Source organism: Carassius gibelio, chromosome B4, assembly GCF_023724105.1.
Source record: "Carassius gibelio isolate Cgi1373 ecotype wild population from Czech Republic chromosome B4, carGib1.2-hapl.c, whole genome shotgun sequence".
In the NCBI taxonomy this organism is placed as follows: Eukaryota; Metazoa; Chordata; class Actinopteri; order Cypriniformes; family Cyprinidae; genus Carassius; species Carassius gibelio.
The window spans coordinates 15,598,755-15,605,134 of record NC_068399.1 but is presented as its reverse complement, the minus strand read 5'-3'; the positions used below and the strand labels follow the sequence as shown (position 1 = coordinate 15,605,134).

The following is a 6,380-nucleotide window of genomic DNA, read 5'->3' as shown; positions in this document are numbered from 1 at the left end:
TGTACGTGTCAACACACCCTTATAGCCATTCATAGCTATCTAACATTTTGGTAGTAATTTATATAAATTAGTACGTCTTCATTTGAACGTTTTCGAAAGTTTTGCTTACGTACCACTGTTAGGTTTAGGACCTCACGCTTATTTAAAGGCTATCCTCATTTTGTTTATAGAAGTCAAATCGTATAAATGATCCAAAACGTAAAATAGATCAGTTTGTGCGAGCAGCACTTTTGGGCTCTGTGCTGTCTGGGTAGGACGCTCACTAGGTTTTGAGACACATCCATAGACTAGACTTGATCAGATAATAACTTTACAAATAAATTTATCTTTGTATTGTTGCCTATCGCTTGAGTTAAGCCTACACTTTTTTTTCTAACTAATGTTTTTGAAAGACAATTTGTTGAGTTGTTAGGTTCTTAATAATTAGGTCACAAGTAAACAATAATAAAACGAGAGGACATAATAGGGTTGGGTGCTTTTAGAGACAAGTTCAACAGAATAAAATAATTATTGTGAATTATAATCATGTCAACATCCCTACAAAAAGTAAAAGTGACAAATGAACTCCAGGTTCACAAATTGCAGTTTAATTTGATGAAAAAGACTGAAAAGTTGCTGCCTCCCATTTGGACTCACATAAAACATGGCTTTTGAAACGTTACAGATCATTTTCAATATGTACAACAGAAAACCTGCAACACTAACCAACAATTTATTTAAACTTTAGAAGCCCCGTCCCTCCGTTAGAATAATACCACCAGACAAATAATGAATAAATAATGCAACAGGTTTTTCTTAAAACATCTCTGTTGCAAAGCACCATGAGTCGTTTAAAATAATGTCACAGTAAGTTCAGTTTTTGGCACATGGTCAGTGTAAACACACAGTTAGTGGTTAAGAAAGGTCTGGAAGTGCGTCCCGTGGGCTTGAGAGTCTTTCTCGTTCTCTGTCTCTGTCCAGAGGAGCAGCCAGCTCTTCCAGCTGCTGTTGCTGACTGTTTTCCAACTATTCCAAGCGTCTCGCAGCACAGACAACTCTGAGCTGAGCATGTTCTTCCAAGGATGAAGGTTTCCTGAGCAGACACACACACACACACACACACACATAAATAAAAAATATGTATACATCCTTTATTCTCTATAGTCCCCCGATAGTGTTGTAAACTAAAGACGGAAGTACTTTCTGAATGTGCTTGCTTCAATTTCAAGTTCTTCGATCTTTGCTTCTAGGAGCTGAATCTTGACTTGGAGTTTGTTTTCTTTCAGTTCTGTCATGGTTTTTCTCTGAATGAGAAAAGACACCAATAATGCACCTTTAATAATAACAATTGTCATGACAATAAATACAATACAACATCAAAATAGCAAAAAAGATGGTCAAAGTACCAGCTAGGTGTAAACTGTTCATTCTCCAAAAACAAGTTTGTTGAATTCAGGCAATACATTTTTCTGTGCAAATGCTGCTCTCTGCAGGCGCTCTTTGGCCTTGCTGCATTTGTCCCGTAGTTCTGCTTCCTTTTCCAGCAGTTTGTGTTTCTCCTCCAACCATTCAACCCGCCTTTCCTCCACTAACCTGTGACAATACAATACTGACATTTTTTTCACTTAATTTAATCTAACCGTTCAATGTTCACCACACTGTTAAATTTTTTAGGCTATTTTAATGGGAAGAACAGTCAAATCGCGTTAACTGTTAATCATAAAAAATAATTATAAATTATAATAAAGGAAACAGGATCATTTACATACAGAGAGGAAAAATCTATATATTTTTCTATAATATATAGATAAAAATGGAAGAAGTTAACATGTTTGGAAAGTGAACAGGTAATGTTGATAGTAAAGGGGCAATGGAAATCAGAATCAGAAGCTATCACTAGATAAATTTGAGTCACATCACTCATGTGAACTAATGAGTAATATTTGCTCAATATTAGGCCATGCCTCTGATTTATTTACATATGATTTTAAATAGCTGTCAGAAAAAAAAAAGAGCGATCTAATGTACCATTATAAACATCACCCACATTTGTAATTGAAGGGGAAAATGTCTATCAAGCACTTTCATACAAGTTGCTGTGAAACCAACATTTCATCTTACCAATCAACTCTCAAGCCTCTAATCTGAAGAAATGCTAAATGGCTTGTTTTGTTGCTCTCTCAGCAAGCTGTCAGCATTCTCTGAAATATTTGTGGTTCTCATTTGACAGTAATGCTAGTATACTGGTTATGATAAGGTGTACCTCTCGGCTTCCTGCTGGGTCCGTTCCATTTGTGTGCGTGCGCTCCGTAGGTCCTCTCTCACTTGCTCCAGACTTTCTCTCAGTCTGCTGCTGGTGTCCAAGAGCTCACTTTCAGAGTGAGACAGGGCTCCTATCTGCAGATTCCGCTCAGCGTTTTGCTGATAAACAATTTAGAAAACAAGTTATTTGAGTTATATGATACGCTATGAGTTCCGTCTGTATATCATGTGCATTCACAGTAATTTCACTTATCTTCCAGTGCTTACTCGTTTCAGGTCTGTGTTTTCTGCTCTTAAGGTCTCCAGCTCCTCCAGCTGCTGGCCGTGCTGCTGAATTTTGACTCTGTATCATAAGCAGTCATACATGAACTCAAACAGGGGTTGAAGATCATATCTTACCATTTGTAGCTACTGAGAATTTAGTCATTTCTTGTAACTCAGTCAGACTCGACATAAAATATATATTATTGTGAATGGAACAACTTAATTTTTCCAACAAGAAAGAACAGGAATTAAAATGTAAGTGGTTGAGTTCATGTGGACTTTAAACAGAAATAAATGACCCTGAAGCTTGCCTCAGGTTTTGAAGTTCCTTCCTCACAGACTCTTCGCCCAATTGTGCGGCATGGAGACGCTCTTCCCACTCCTCTTTCTGAGAGTCTCCTGCTGCCTCCTGAAGAGCCCTCTGCTGTTCAAGCTCAGATAAACGATTCTCCAGCTCCAGCCTTCTGACAATGAAATTAATTCATTCGAATGTAGAAAATCCCATGAAGCTTTGAATCAGTTCCTTGTCTGATATTAATAATAGTGCTTACTTTTCTTCCTGAAGGGTGGTGATCTTATGTATCTCCTCTTCTCTTACTGCCTGAACCCTGCGCACCATCTCACGCTCTTTCAGATATTAACTCTTTATTTCTCTCCAACGCTGACTTCAGGACCTCAATATCTGACTGCAGACCTGAGAGAGCGGAAGACTGTTTTTATTGTCATTACTGTAAAACAAAGTAAATGGAAGAAAGGCAAGATGATTACCCTCTACTTGGCACAGCAGTGAATCCCGGTCTCTTTCTAGTTCTCCTTTGGCTCTGACACACTCTAGTTTTACGTTACTCAAGTCCAGCTTATGCGTGTGCTTTATCTCTTCAATCTGGCCAGTAAACACACAGGATATATTACTACAGAGAACACGCATGTGGAGATGTGGTCGTAAAATCTGACTTGTCACTCAGGCTTTATTCACGCACCTGAATGTTGAGTGAACTGATCTCCCTTTCGGCTTTGTGCAGTTTTCCTGTGAGGAGTGTGTTTTCTTCCTGAGACAGATGGAGTTCACTTTCTGTCCGGTCCAACTGCATACGAATAGACTGCTTCTCTGCCTGAACACCAACAGAAAAAGGCCTTCAAACATCTTAATGTGAGGTGTTTGTCAAATGCTGTGACATGAACACATTACCAATGAATAAAAAAATACAAATGTGCTTATTTGATTATAGTAATGCAAAAAGTCTTAAAATATTTCAAATATTGTAAAATATTCATAATGAAAAAATATATATAAAGTAGTTCATATAAAAACAGCAAAATCCTAAAAAGTGAACCGTAGACTTTTAATGCGATCTCAAACTTTGGACTTCACTGTAAACAAATTATGTTAAACTTAATACATTTATAAATTAATATTAACATTTTTGTATTAATATTATATATTTTATATAAAATATATATATATTTTTAAATATTTATAATATTTTCATAATATATAAAATGACAGCGTAGAGCTGTAATTGGATATTGGAAATCCAGCAGGAATTAATTTTTTATTTTTTTGCTTCATGAGCAAAGGTAAATGCTCTTACAAATTAGTTGTCTCTATTAATAAACATTTTACACTGCGCTATACTGTTTTAACAGAAAGGCATAAACTTTAAACTTCATCAGATCTTATTTGGATCATCAGAAACCTACAACTCTTTAACAGCAGCCTGGGATTCAGCCAGCTGTCGGATCTGGATCCGCTGCACATTGTCGGCCTGAGCACCAGAGTTATTCCTCTCTGCCCTGAGTTCAGTGACCACTGCCTCCAGTCCTTTGAGCCGCTGGTGGAGCTGAGCTTTCTCCTTCAGCAGGGTTTCAACACGCTTCCCGTCCTGTGCTGGGTCTCCGCTCTGCAGCTGAGCGACCAGATCATCTTTATCACGCTCGTGTCGGGCCACCTGCACGATCACATATACAACCCTTCTTTATATAGAGACACTACTGGCTCAAAATTCAAATCAAAATAATAAAACACACATCAGCTTCATGCCGTATCCGTCTCTCCTCCAGAACTCGGATGTGCTCCTCTTTCTGGTGATCAAACTTCGACTTGAGGAAAGTAAGGTCATAACGGAGCTTATTATACTCAGACCTGTAGTTCTCTGCTTCCTGTCACAGAGAAATAAAGAAGGGTATTTCTTTTTACACATTTCATGTGGGTTTTTTTTAATAACATGTAGAAAAGACAAAGCAATCTGTTTGTTTTCCCTCTGGCTGTAGCATGCACTCAGGTGGCTGTCATGGGAACAGGAGTTAATAGTTGTGGAGTGGGAGTGGCATGTTTTACCTCCTGGAGTTTGTTGAAGCGTTCTCTGATGGGAGCCTCCAGCTCCTGCTGCACCTGTGCTTTCAAGAGCTCCAGCCTCTGAGGGGTCAGCACCTTAAACACACCATCAACACTTTGTCAGCAAATCGTCTTATTCGAGCATATTGAGACACTTGTGTTTGCTTATCTCTTCATCACCAGTTGTGTTGTTATCGAGACTATTCAAACATTTGTGGTAATTGCAATAAAACTGAAGTAAAATATAGTTATTATGGTGAAATAAATTAAGTGTTAGTTGAAGTAGTTGAATTACTAAAACTGAAATAAAGTAAAGATAATAAAAATAATTTTAAAACAAATCTAATAAAATATAAAAAATACAAACACAAAAAATTACTTAAACTCAAAATAAAACGGAAAATACAAAACTAAAAGCTAACCAAAATGCTAAATTATAGTTAATCATTATTACTTAAAAAAATCTCAATATGCATTTATAAAATTCCTGATTGTATTGATTTTTTGAATAAAAAAACAATTGTAATTTCAAAAAAAAAAAAAGAATAATAATAATCAAGGTAAAATGTGGTAACTTATTTTTTTATTTATTTTTTAATATTTTTCCTATTCCCCATATTTCCATTTATGTTATTTCACAGACTAAATTCACTATTATTCCAAACATGAACAATAGTCATAATAAAGAGTAGGTGTGTCTAAACATTTTTCAATGCACAACAATAATCAAATATTTAACATTTTCTTAAAACTTTAAATATTGCCATATTTTCATACCTGAATCCATGAACAACCAGCATTAATATTCTGAATTATTAATAAGTAATTAGTTACTAGGTTGTAAAACTAGTGTTTTATATAATCTTTTTAAATGACATGAAATGACTGAAATAGTAATAAATAGTGACTATAAGTTACTAGACACATATAATGTGCACCTGCAGTCTGAGCTCCTCCAGCTCACGTGTTTTATCCAGCAGTTCTCCTCTGAGCTCGGCCAGCAGCAGCTGCTGTTTCTCCTGAGCGACTTGGCGATCACGGAGCAGGCGTTTCAGTTCACTCTGCGTCCGCGCATATTCATCCTGCACACACACACACACACACACACACACACACACACATTTACTCAGTAGACATTGAAGTTTAACCGGATAAATGTGCAGTATTCACTCACCTGGTGTGCACCACATTCAAGGTCTGATAGTTGATCTTGTGGTTCTCGCAGCGCATTCTCTCATCAATAAGCATTTTCTGAAGCTCCATATCAGAGCTGGTGAGTCCCGTAGAGCCGCTCAAGAGGACTGTAGCTTTCCCACCTCCTCCTGCTGGATCCAGGTTCGGGAACAGGGCAGATGGCTGCCCTAACGCTGGAGGGTTCATCTGCTCCAAAGCAGAAAAAAAGAGTGTGGGAACAAAAGCAAAAGATTTTACACGTCCCCCAGAAGCCACTACAACCTCAAGATAGCTCTAAAAAAAAAGACAAAGACCTCAATCAACACAAATGACTCCACTTCAGCCAACCAAAGTCAAGAGATGCAGC

At 37.3% G+C, this 6,380-nt stretch overlaps 1 pseudogene; it reads right to left on the bottom strand.

The window, feature by feature from the left end:
* Nucleotides 1-571: 571 nt before the first annotated feature.
* LOC127956557 (centrosomal protein of 83 kDa-like) lies at nt 572-6,220 on the bottom strand (annotated as a pseudogene).
* Between the last annotated feature and the right edge of the window lie 160 nt (nt 6,221-6,380).